This window comes from Lemur catta, chromosome 24 (genome assembly GCF_020740605.2).
Source record: "Lemur catta isolate mLemCat1 chromosome 24, mLemCat1.pri, whole genome shotgun sequence".
Taxonomy (NCBI): Eukaryota; Metazoa; Chordata; class Mammalia; order Primates; family Lemuridae; genus Lemur; species Lemur catta.
Genome location: NC_059151.1, coordinates 16,320,375 through 16,332,742, shown reverse-complemented (window position 1 = coordinate 16,332,742; position 12,368 = coordinate 16,320,375).

The following is a 12,368-nucleotide window of genomic DNA, read 5'->3' as shown; positions in this document are numbered from 1 at the left end:
CACAGGGTAGACTGTCGCTCCCTCTCGCAGCCGTCCAGGCAAACACTAAGTGAAGGCTGGTGTGGCAGCTGCGCGGTGTCAAGACCCGGCTCCCCCTTCGGGCTGTTCGGCCACCTCCACGGAACTCGCGTTCCCCAGACTGGCTTCCCCACCCCTCACGTGTGCCCGGCAGCAGGATGGAGGACGGGGGAGGAAGGGACCGGCCCTCTTCCCTTTAAGGATGTCATCTAGACGTTACACCCAATAGTCTCACCCACAGCCCTTTGGCCAGAACTTAGCCTGTTGCCACACGCAGGGACAGGTGCATCTGGGAAGCGGAGCCTCGATCCTGGGCAGCCCCGATGCAGATCACAGCACAGTGAAAGAAGGGATGGAATGTCCCGGGGCTCCTGCAGGTATGGCTGCTGTAGCCCTTCACCTAAAGCAACACGGCACATCGGTTTTGAGTAGTGTAGAAAGTGGCCCAAGAAAATGGTGGTCACCTTAACAGAAACAAAAGGATGGGAAGGGGAGCCAGCAACTGAAGTGCAATGATTAACTCGTGTTGGAATGTTTGCTGGGCTTCCCCAGGGACATTGGCAGGCAGCTATTAGAAACCTGGCACTTTGGCTCAGGGAGGAGGACAGGTTTAGAAACCCAACGGCAGTCACGACGGCAGAGACCAGGAATGGCCTCCAAGGGGGGTGCGAGGATGCGCCTCACCTGGGGCGGTCGGTGGGTTTCAGTCACAGCACCACGGGTGTGTTCCAGAACCATTCCCAAAAAGACACTGTAAATCCTACTCTCCCTTAGTATTCCTTGTTCCAAAGGGCACGGGTGCTTAACCTTGGGGGAAAAAGTGTTCCCTGTTTCTACTGAGTCTGTATTTGAAGGTTTGATCGACAAGGACGCCTCCTGCCTAAACAAGCTGGCACCTTCTTGGTGTCGGTTCCTTTTAGTGCATGTGTGCACACTGGCACAGGGGAGGGGGTAGGGACAGGTTGAGAATTTTCAGGTCACCTTTGGGATCCTGAATTTTCCATCCCCCATTGTTCAGTTGTCCATTTTTAAAGCGTTTGCGTCAATAAGTAGAATCTGGGCTAAGTGGACTGGGCTCCAGCACCTTGACCCTGGTGGTGGCGATGGACCTCTGGCCATCGAGAGCGAAGTTAGCTGCGGAGTGCGCAGTGGCCCTTGTTCCAGGCTGCTCGGCAGAGTCCTGCCGGGACCCAGCAGCCCACCCCTCTAGGTGTAAGTGTCAAGTGCACAATGGATCTGCACAAAATGTGGCAAAAACAGGCAGATTCTAACCCATAAGTCTGCAGAAGGCCCTCAAAATAACAACTGCAAGAGCACTGTTTTGGTTGGTAACATTCTGAGCATCAAAAGGTAAGATTTTATATAAGTTCTGTCTGTCCTGCAGCAAGATCAGGAATGTCATATAGGATGTTTGGGTTCACCTGGGGTGCAGGGTAAACAACAGTAAAATGGAGTCAAGGCAATGTTTAATAATTTGGGTTTCTTTCACCTTTATCTAGGTACAGACAGTAGATAAGATGATGCCTTTTTTAAATGGTTTTGTGAACTGAGGACTATATGATAAAGATACATCACCTGATGTATTTGCTTCTATCAACTGAGTAAGTATTACATGCTGGACACTTTACATATGCTGTCTCCTCTTTCATCCCAACAATCCTAAGAGCTGGGTTTTGTTATTTCTATGCTACAGATGAGGAACCCAAAGCTCTGAGTGGTTACCTAACTTGCCCAAAGTCACACAGCCAGTAAGTTGTGTGCTCAGGACATGAGCTGAGCTCAGTCTGGCTGTAAAGCCATGTTCTTTACACTGCAACTTACTTTCAAAGGAAGGAGATTTGAGAATAATCCACGCAGAATTTATATCAGCTTAATATTTATGTCATATCATTTTCATAGAGCAGGATAAGACCAAATTTAGGAGTGAGGTATTGGATACCATTTCCTAGGTTGAATGAGAAGTGGCAAGAACTCACTGTCAAAAAGAAATGCGTCTGTACATGAAGAGGTAAACATATAGGTAGGTGGTGTATGAAAGGGTGAAAAACTATCGTGAAGGGAATTCACCCAGAATTTTTTACTAGAAAGTGTATAAAATCTTGAAAGTAGGGTTTCTATAAAATGTAGAAGACATTAAAAGATAAATTTTTAAAACTAAACAAAATAAAAACAAAATTAATATTATATGTGGTACCCAATTAACTTATTAAAAGAAATAAGAAGCCTAACAGAGTGACTAAAATTAGAGAGCAGAAACACCATGTCAGTGAAGTTTAAAGCAACTGGAACTGAACCCATGATACACTGCTGGTTGGAGGGTAAATTCTTTTTTGGTCTTTTGGGGAAACTATTTGACATTATCTACTAAAGCTAAACCTACACCTACACTCTGACTCAATAATCCCACTCCTAGGTGAATACTCACGACAAAATGAGGCATGTGTCCACAGACAGGCACACACCAGATCACTGACACCCAGTGTATTTAACCAAAAACTGGAAATAAGGCAAATATCTGTTAACCACAGATGGATATTTTTGCTCTCTTGCCTTTTAAGGCCTTCCATAATTTTCTGTTGTTTTACTGATCAATTTTATTTCCCATTCCTATTACCTAAAAGCTCGTAGCTCCAAACAGGTGAGACCCTTCCCAGGCCTGGGTTCCCACTGGTGCGGCAGGGAAAGGTGTTCCTGGCTCTGCACATTCGGGACAGGCGGCTCAAAGGATGCACCAGCCTTGGGGGTTGGAAACAGAGAATTAATCCCCCTGGAAAGGTCTGCAGGTTTATCTGCCGGGAGCAGGTGCTTCCATTCCAAAGGCTAATAAAACCTGGATCCACGCACTCCAGTTCCAAAGGCTGTAACAACCCAGGGACACCAGAGCTGTGATGCAAAAGAGGAAGCAGTCAATTCACAAATAGCTAAAAACATATAAACATGCTCAAGCTCACCAATACAGAAAAATATGCAACAAAATGTTTATAGATTTGGCAGAGTTTTTAAAATTTTAAATAGTCAGTGTTGGAAAGATAGAGGTGAACCTTCTCACACACTGGGTGAGGAAGGCACTTTGGCAAGAAGTTATTCAATGCCTTAACTCATGCACACTCGGGCCTTTTTACAATTGTCTAAAGGAAATACGGTGGATCCACGCAAAGACTGCAGCTTCAAGGAGCTCAGCACAGGGTCATTTTTGATAGAAAAACCAAATAGTCCAACAATAGGAAGTTGGTTAAGTAAATTATGCTATAGCTATCCATTTTAAAATGCAATAGGAAAATATTTAATGACATAAAAATGTTCACAAAATATTGTTCAGTGAAAACAAGTTGTAACATTATGCAAAGTGTGTGAATATATAAATATTATACATGTATACATGAATACATAGCATCAAAGACAAAATTACAACAAATTTTATTATAGATCTAATTGGCTTTGATTGGCAACTCTATAAAACAGAATGAGTGCTCCCGGTGGGTAATGGCAGAACAGTGGGTTTTGTAACCCAGGAACAAGGAAGTAGAACAATAGGAAAAAAGCCCATTGGTTACCCTCAGGTTTCCTCAGGTTACTGTTTCCTAAGAGTTAAAGTGGAGGCAGCTTCCTTATTATGCCGACTCAGCTAGACTGGAATCTCCTGTTTTCAGGAAAAACTGGTCTGTTTGGGGATCTATCTCCTTCCTTAAAGTTTCAGTTTGATTATGTGGCGTTCAGCATGAGTGACTCCATGTTGGCTTGGTCTAGTCTTCCAGGGCTGAGGGCAGGCGCTCAGTCCAAGGCAAGCTCCAAGGCCTCCCATAATTTTTGTCTGACAATAGAAAAACTCTGGAAGTCCATATTATTAATACCAAATTGGCAGGAATATGGGATATCTAAATTTCTTCCTTCTGCTTATTTATATTTTTAAGTTTTCTAAAATGAATGCTCATTGATACTGAATAAAAAACGAACATTATTATATTCAATAACATAAAGGAGCCAGCGGAGCCCTGGGCGCAGCTTGGCGGTTACCCAGGCAGGGTGCTCTGTCCTGAGCTCAGCCCCTCACCCGCGTCCCTTGGGCCCAGAGCCGGCCGCTCCTGCTCCTTGTCCCCTTCCCTGGGCCTCTCGGGCCTTGAAAGCCACAAGCCTTAAAGGCCTCCGTGGAGAGGAACAGGGAGCGCAAGGTGTTTGTGACCCTCCCGCTGGGCAGCGAGACGGGATCCTACCGACGCCCCTGCGACCCTGGCGGGTTCTGCAGCCCACGGGGGCTAAGCGGGCAGGGAGCCGCCGCCACCCCAGCACAGTACCCTCGTTGCTTCCATGACCCTCCATTCCAGACTCCAGACATCTGGCTGTCACCAACACAGGGCACCCGACACACAGGTGACCCGGGAACTGCCTGCATGAAGCTTTCAGTAAACTGGAATTGCTCAGTCACAGCCGGCAACGAGGATCCCTCAAAGGAGAGCTGTTCTCGAAGGTTCCACTGCCAACGTCAGCCCTTTGCTGTCGCCCCTGGGTAGCCACCCTCGACAGAGACAGGGAGCCCTGACGGAGGGTCCACGGCGACGCTGCGGTGAGTCAGGGAGCACACACGGACCTCGCCTTGTAGGACGCCGGACACAGGGGCCCTACTCTGCCCTAGTCAGCGCCTGTCAGCGTCACTTGCTGCAGTGATGACAGCACAAGGCCCCACGGGGCCGTTGTCTTGGGGGGCCCAGCGCGCTGGCCGGGGGAGCCGTCCCGCAGTCGGGCGGAGCAGGGGCAGAGGGGGCGCGGCCTGAGCTGCCCACGCCGCCTTCAACAAGGCCACCGCCCTGCAGCCTCAGCCACTCGTGCGGGGCTGCGACAGTCCCCCCAGCTGCCGGTTCTGACACCGTGCTCCACCTCCCCCGGTGGGCTACTTCAGGGACCGCTCGCTCGCATGAAAACAGTTTTTCTTCGTTCCCCAGAGAAGGTCGATACGGAAATGAGGGTGGCAGCGGTGAGAGGGGAAGGGGTGGGAGGCGAGAGGGTTTGGCGCGGCCCTGCGGTCTAGACACCTCCAGCTGACGGTCAAACCCAGCAGCTCTTTCCTTTAATTGCTTGCTAGTGAGCAACGCTGCACCTACCCCTCAGCATCCAAAGCAAACCCCATTTTACCAAAAGAGAGAAGGGGGTGATTATTTTGCCTCTGCAAAAGGAATCCCTGAGGCCTCCTGTAAGTGTTAGCTTGTCTCCTGCATCTGGCTTCTTGGGATGAGATTCCAGACCAAGGCCAGGCCCCAAACTGTTCCCTAGACTGGGGGCCCAGCAGACTGTGGCCCACGGGCCTTTTTGTACATAAAGGTCTATTGAAACAGCCACTTCCATTTGGTAACTACTGTCTGTGCTGCAGAGGCAGACGCCAGCAGCTGCCACAGAGGCCGTAGGACCCGCAAAGCCGAAAATATTTTCTGTCTGACTCTTCATGGAAAAAGGCAGCCAGTCTCTGCTCTAAACAGCCAAAGGCTCCTGAAGCTCATGTGTCGCCCAGCCACAGTCCCCGCGGCTCCCCCAACACCCACCGCTCCAAAGCTGCCCACCGCTCGCTCTTCCAGGGAGGGAGCAGAGAGGCTGGGGAGGCGGGCAGGGCACCCAGGGGAGAAACAAGGAAAAGAGACGTGAAGACAATTTAAGGTCTTCAGAAAAAGAAAAGGCATTTCAAAAAATTCATAAATTCGGCTCGGCACAGTGGCTCACGCCTGTAATCCTAGCACTCTGGGAGGCCGAGGCAGGTGGATCGCTTGAGGTCAGGAGTTCAAGACCAGCCTCAGCAAGAGCGAGACCCCGTCTCTACTAAAAAAAAAAATAGAAAGAAATTATCTGGCCAACTAAAAAATATATATAGAAAAAATTAGCGCATGCCTGTAGTCCCAGCTACTGGGGAGGCTGGGGCAGTAGGATCGCTTAAGCCCCGGAGTTGGAGGTTGCTGTGAGCTGGGCTGACACCACGGCACTCACTCTAGCCCGGGCAAGAGAGCTAGATTCTGTCTCAAGAAAAAAAAAATTCATAAATTCATAAGAATATATAATTAGATATACAAAATTATGATCCTAACATAAAGTTTTAACTAGTCCTAAACCAGAGCACATCTGTTACAGGCCAGCAAGCATAATAAAAGTTATAACAACAATAGTAAACCACCTTGGACTTCTGCAGTGCCTTTCTTCTGGTAAGTTCAAAGCACTTCCTTCTAATCTTTCGTCTACCTTCATAACATTTATGTGAACAGATGAGAAAACAAGTGAAGCTATAACAAAACTGGATTTGAGGTTTCTTAACTTCAGATGACCATATAATTTCTCACCTAATAAGCCAGTATTCATTTGTGAGCAAATGGGGAGGATGCAATTAATGATTACACTTGGACAACAGGTGTACCCCAGAACTGTCCCGGGTGTGCATTAATTCTCACTTTAATAACCTGCATTCCAGAGAGAAAATGGAATGAGGAAAGTGCAGTTTATAGGATTTTCAGCCCATCAAATACCCACAAACTTACTTTCTGGGAGTATACAACGTAGAAAACAGAGACACGAGGCTGTTGCACAGTAACTTCACAAGCCCAGAATCCTAAGACGCAGCTGAGCTGCCCAGCTTCAGGCCTGGGCCACAAAGCTACTGGCACATCAACCTGTCATTAGGATGGAGCAGCAAGAGATCTGAGGCCGAAGGAACAGGAGGCCCAGTGGCAGCACTGGCAGCAAAGGCGCTCTGCAGCCGAAGGCAATCCTGGCCTCCGCGGGGGACCCAGGCCCAGAGCTCAAAGCCTGTGTCTTTCCAGGAGAAGGTGGAAGGGTGGAGACTGATTTTTCAAACTGTCTTGTGTGTCCGAGGGAAGAAGGAGGGAGCTGGGAGGGGAGAATCATCAGCCTTTGTTGGCTGTTCAGCCTCTGCCACACAGGAGACAGCCCATAAACGTCTGATGAACAAACGATTGATTGAATGTATTTCCCTGAAACAAATTTAAGTGATGGAGTTATTAGCTTCAGTATTAGAATAACATTTGTAGTCATAGCCCCGGCCTTCAGAGGGTTCCACAATGTGTCCTATTTTCCTCCCCTTTAGTCCAGACCCCTCTCCCAAGTCCTGTGAAGTCAGAATAACAGTAATACGTTTTCAATTATATTGTACGGTTGACACGATGATTAAAAGAGTTAATATATATGAGGTGCTTAGAATAATGCCTGCCCCACTGTAAACATTATCTAAATGGTTATGGTGGTGGTGATAGAATCCAAGCACCATACCACAATTTCACATGGCCTAACACACATCTAGTTTGAGTCCCAGAAGGAGTGAAAAAGAAAGAATAGGGCAGAAGAAATATCTGAAGAGCTACTACCCAAGAATTTTCCAAGATTAAAAAAAAAAAAAAATTACAAACCTACAGACCCTAGTTCAGAGAATCCCAAGCAAGATCAGCACAAAGAAAACCACACCTGAGCATCACAGTCAAAATGCTAAAAAAACCCTCAAAGATAAAGAGAGAAATCTTGATGGCAGCCAGAAAAAATTACTTATGTGGGGTAAAAAGGGATAATAACTGTAGCTGACTTCCTGACAGAATCCATGGAAGTCAGCAGACAATGGAGAGACATCCTTCCAGTACTGCAAGAAAAAGTCATGTCAGCCTAGAATTCCATACCAAGCAAAAATATCTTTCAAAAATAAAGGCAAAATATAAAAAAATGGAAGAAAAAAATGAATGCAAAATAAAAATTTTTTCAAACAATCAAAAGCTGAGCTAATGTACAGTAGGTATCTCTATAGAAATATCCAACAAGATTCTTCAAAGAGAAGGAAAATGATTCCAAGTGGAATGTGGGATCTCATAAAAAGAATAAAGAAAGAACAAGAGTGTTAAATATGGGAAATATATAGGTAAATATAAAAATATCTTTTTCTTTCTGATATAATTTTTGATTATCTAAAGCAGGGATCACAAACTACCACCCAAAGGCCAAATCCTGCCTGCTGTTTCTGTAAATAAAGTTTTATTGGAACACAGTCATGTTCATTTATTTCTGTCTCATCTGTGGCTGGTTTTGTGCTACCATAGCAGGGTTAAGTAGCTGCAATGGAGACTATATGGCCCTCAAAGCCTAAAATATTTACTGTCTAGCTCTTTACAGGAAATTTGCTAACCCCTGGTCTAAAGCCAAGAAAAACCTATCTGTTATGGGTTTTACAATGAATAGAGACATAATATTTTACAGCAACAACAGCACAAAGAACGGAAGACAGAAATGTTGTACGGTTCTTATACTACACACGAAGGAAGACAGGGATGAGATAAAGATGTATATTGTAGGTCCTAGAGCAACCACTAAAAAATAATAATAGAACAAAGAGGCATAGCTAATAAGCAAAGACCAGAAATAAACTACAATTGTAAAGAGTACTCAATTACTCCAAAAAAAAAAGACAGAAAAAAAGAAAGATGAAACAAAGAACAGACTGCACAAAAATGGGGGGGAATGCAAGATAAGAGACTGAACCCAACTGTATCAAGAATTGCATCAAATAAGTTGTCTAAGCACTCCAATTAAAAAGCAGCAATTGTCACTTTCTTTTAAAAAAAAAAACAAAGTAAATCTCAAATTATGTTGTCTACGAAGAAGCCCACTTTAAATATAAAGACTCAAGTAGTTAAGAAGTAAAAGTCTGGGAAAACATATGCCATACAGACACCAATCAAAACAAGCTGGAAAAGCTATATTTATAGCAGACAGAATAGAATTCAGGCCAGAGAATATTACCAGGGATAAAGATGAATGTGATATTATGACAGGCAGGTCAATTCTTCAAGAAGGTACAACAAGACTAAATGTGTATGCCCATAATAGCAGAGCTTTAAAACATAGGAAGGAAAAGCTGACAGAAGGGAAAATAGACAAATCCAAAATTATAATGGGAGATTCCAACATCTCTCTCTTGCTCTGACAGAACAAGCACAGAGAAAATCAGTGAGGACAGGACAGATTTCAGCAGCAGTGGCAACCAGCTAGACCTCACTGGAACTTACAGAACCCTTCATCCAACAATAGCAGATGCCACATTCTTTTCAAGCGCTCACGGAACATTCACCAAGTAGACTTACAAACTGGGCTAGAAAACAAATCTTAATGAATTTAAAAGGATTGAATTTATACAAAGTATATTTTCTGACCACAAGAGAATTAAACTAAAAATTAATAACAGAAAAAAATTGATGGTAGCCATGGTTATCTAGGGTACAGAGAAACAGCATTCTCACACATTGCTGATAGAAGTGGAAATTAGCATAGACTTTCTGAAGGTCAATTTGTTTCCATGCACCGGGAACTTAAAATTTACATCCCTTTAATCAAGCTATTCTATTTCTAGAAATGTATGCTAAGGAAATGGCCACAGATGTAGATAATGACTTAAGTACCAGAATACTCAACACAATGCTATTGCTAATAGCAAAAATTTTTTAAATATCTAAAATGTCCAATAGTGATAAGTTTTGTTATGTTCATATAGTAGAATACTATGTAGTAATACACCAGAAAAATATTAGCATGGGAAAATGTTCACTATAAAATGTTCACATGAAAGAAGTAGATTACGAAATAACACACACAGTATATCCCAATAAACATTTTGTTTCTTTTTGTTTGTTTAAATGAAACAAGTAAGTGTTCAGCAATCTTCTAATAATAACCTCTGAAGGTGGGGGTGGGGTAGGAAATTAGAGAGGTAAAGAGAGAACAGAGCTGCTCAGAAGCAGGAGGGGCCCACAGTGCAGGGGAGGGGTTCAGAATGCCAGGTCAGCTGCGAAGATACACACACACACAGAGACAGACAGAGACTGAGTGACAGAGGCCAAGACAAAGAGAGAGACGGAGACAGAGAAAGGGGGATGGAGAGGGAGAGGGAGAGAGAGGCCCAGAGAGACAGAGACAGCAGAAGAGAGAGAGCACGCACATGCTTTGGCCAGCAGGCCAGCCTAGGTCCCTCTTCCTCTTGTGTGTGTGTGTGTCCCCACCTTGCAGGGTCACCTTGGGTCACTCTGGTACTAGCTTGCTCTGCTCAGGAACCAAGCACATGTAAAATTCTACCAGCCAGTCTCTCCTTTAAGTTAAAGAGTTACTTTCTGGAGTGATGTTGCCTCTTTTTAAAATGGGAAGCACTCTTGGATGCAGTGAGTTGACAAGCCTCTGTATTTTAGTGTGAATTAATTAAATCAACATATTTAGAAGTGCCACAGGCAAGACACTGTGTTGAGGAAGAAATGAAAAGGGTGTCAGGATTCCTGGGCCTGAGGGAACCTACGGGAAGCTTCCAGTCCCCTTAGGATTAGTTGGGCAAATGCCTGGCTCATTAGAGGAGCCGAGCGCAGTGGGGGCGGGCCAGGGGGTCCCGCAGGGGTGTGGTGGCTTTAGAATGTCTCCATAAGGCCCGAGACAGCTCCCCCAAGAGGTGGAGCCCAATGGCCTCCCTGGGTGTGGGCAGGACAGAGCTGTTTGTAGCTAAGGGACAGAGTAAGGTGAAAGCGACAGCCGTGATTTCAGAGAGCAGGTCACAAAAGGCACGGCGGCCTCTCTCAGGTCTCTCTTCCTCCCTGCCCCCCTCTGCACTCGCTCTGAGGACAGCCGGCTGCCACGCTGTGAGGACACTCCGTCCTCTGGAGAGGCGGTGGGGACGGTCCCCAGCCCCCCGCGGGAGGGGCCTAGCCCGCAGACCCCGCAGCCCCCGACAGCTTGACCTCTCGGGGCGGTGACCCAGGCCCGCCGGCTCGGCCTGTCCTGTCCTGTCTCCCTCACCCGCAGGGACTGAGAGATAACACCTGTGGTTTAGCAGATAATTAAGACAAAGGCAAGAAAGAGGAAAACGTGGAGTGAGGGTGGGGACGTGGGCTTCTCTTTGAGCTGTGATTTCTCATTCTCTTCCTCCCCTCCCCGCGACATCTTTGCCTCTGCCCAGGGCAGGGGCTGCAGGGGAGGAAGGACCGGGCGGTGCCACGCGGAGGCCGGGATTCATCGCTCAGCACCTCCACTGGCTCCGTCCCCGGGGAGCCAGGCCAGGCCTGGACACTTAAAGTCGCGGGGGTCAGGGCTGTGCCCATTCATTCTTTCATTCATTCATTCATTCATTCATTCGCCGGGCCGGCGTGGTGGCACATGCCCACAGAGACACAGGAAGAAGCAGAACTGGCCAGAGGCTGCCCTGGTGACACAGACCCGAGTGCAAGAGTCCCAGTCTCTGCCACCTGTGTCACACCACTAATCCCAGGAGAGAGACATGGTTGCAGATTAAAGAACGCAGTCTCTGGATCTTAGACAGATGATTAAAAAAAAAGAACGGAAGTCTGGAAGTCTCCACTGCCGGTTCCCCCGGGTTCAGCAGGGCCCTGCGGAGGCGGAAGCACAAGCACAGTCCGCTTTTCTGGAACGGGGAGCCCGGCAGGAGGAGCGCGGCATCCAGCCTGCCGGCCGCCCGCTCCCCAGCGGCCCCGGGACACACAGGCCTCCGCGTGCCCCTCCCGCCCCCGCCAGACACCGTCCCCAGCCCTGCTCAGGTCCACACACCTGTCACTGCGTGGGTTCAGTTCCAGGCGCTGCTTGGGAGGGACGCCGAAGCCTGATCCCGAACGCAGGCAAGAAAGCCTGTGACTGTTGGGCCTAAGAATACTGAGTCATAGAAATGCCCCCTGTATTTCTGGAGACAAGATTTGATTTCAGAAGTCACATAAGGCTTTGCCTTAAAGAAAAAAGAAATGTGTTAGTTCAAAAGCTGCCTCGTCTCAGGAGGGCGTCTCCTTGGTCAGTAAAAGCTGCACTTCAAAGAGACAGCTGTAAACTGGGCCTATGGGTCTCACCTGTTTTGAAAGACAAGACAGGCCTCTTCCTAGAGCCCTGGGTTGCCGGAGCTGGCAAGGACCCCCGGAGATGAGAGCTGATCAGAGAGATATGCTAATGCCCACGCCGGGCCCAGAAGGAGCCATGCGGTTAAAGTAATTAACACAAAGCACAGCTCATGTTGACTTCTGAGATCATCTCTGTCTCCAAGAACACAATCACCGGAGCCAAGATGTCTCTGGTTTTTGCTAAAGTAATAGCCTTATCAGAAAACTTAGAAGTTTGCCCCAAGAAGATTTTACAACTCATTGTTCCCCTAGTTAGAGTTAGTTGAAGGATCTGTAGTTGCCTTTTAGAAGACTTTGACCCGAAAGCAAACTGCCTGTTAGCATGCGAATTCCCTTGCCCTTGGCAACGGGAGCCTGTATCTACCCTATATAACACCTGTGTGGATATTCATTTTGGGGAGATATTGCTAGCGGGAGGAAATACCCCCATCCGGATACCCTACTTTT